The sequence below is a fragment of the Chrysochloris asiatica genome, unplaced genomic scaffold (genome assembly GCF_000296735.1).
Source record: "Chrysochloris asiatica unplaced genomic scaffold, ChrAsi1.0 scaffold00500, whole genome shotgun sequence".
Classification (NCBI taxonomy): Eukaryota; Metazoa; Chordata; class Mammalia; order Afrosoricida; family Chrysochloridae; genus Chrysochloris; species Chrysochloris asiatica.
In genome coordinates, this window is record NW_006409018.1 from 467,594 (window position 1) to 468,672 (window position 1,079).

The following is a 1,079-nucleotide window of genomic DNA, read 5'->3' on the forward strand; positions in this document are numbered from 1 at the left end:
CAATCCTATGATAGGAATCATAAAGACTGAGTAAAAGCCACAACATGTAAAAATTTATAATGCTTGAAAATATACTCATTTTTCAAGAGGTAGATGTTTCAGTTGAATTACAGTCCAAGGAATAAGGATCACTTAGAGCTCTAGGTTATTACCATTTGTTTGTGTGGCTCTTGGCCCTCCCACGGCTGTGAGAGGTTAAAAAAAAAAACAAAAACGCTTATATTGGGCGGTGTTTCCTGCGTGTCACCATGCACCCACCATGCGTTCTGGTTAGTATTCTTGAGGAGCTTATAGAAGGAGCGTACCTACACTGGTGTTCATAAGTAAGCCATCATGATCTTTGTGTCATTCCTTCTTCTGTCCTACCTTGCAGACCCCAAACAGTATAATGAGACAGAGGGCGTTTGCCGTCAGACTGTGTGGACAGAAGGTTTTGTGTGGTGGCAGTCTTGGAGACTGGGTGTTACTGGTGGGATGCTGTGTCGTGACTAAAGTGGAGAGATTATAACTACCCTAGAGTGGGAAGGCCTTAGAAGAACTTAGAGCATGATGTCAGATCCCTGTGAATTGTCAGCTCCAAAGAGTCTCCACCTCACCTGTTTTTCATGTGCACATTGGATCACATGGTACTTTGTGACCCAGAATATCTCCTGTGTTCTAGGACTCTGTGGTACTAGACGACGTGGCGGTGGTCTTCACCCAGGAAGAGTGGGCTCTGCTGGATGTTTCCCAGAAGAAACTATACCGAGACGTGATGATTGAAAGCTTGAGAAACCTGACCTCAGTCGGTAAGAGTGGCATCTTTTTTTTTTTTTGACTTTTAAAATTGTGCTTTGGATGCAAATTTATATAACAGTTCATATTTTAGTCATCAGCTTTCAGTAGTATTTATTTAGGCTAAGGAGTGGAAATGCATAGTTAGTTATAGAGGAGACACGACCCTAGTAAACATAAAAGTCTCTGTTGGAAAGTGAGCCTTCAGTTGTCTGGGGGTTAAGAGCCCCTGAGGTTCTGCGAGAGTGAAGTCTCTGAGCATTGGCTTCATGGGCAGCTTCTGAGTATGGAGGGACTCATGGTTT

General features: G+C 43.2%; 1 pseudogene; it reads left to right on the forward strand.

Annotated features, from left to right (window-relative positions):
* The first annotated feature begins 259 nt into the window (after positions 1 to 259).
* LOC102824076 overlaps positions 260 to 1,079 on the forward strand; it is a 50,871-nt pseudogene continuing 50,051 nt past the window's right edge.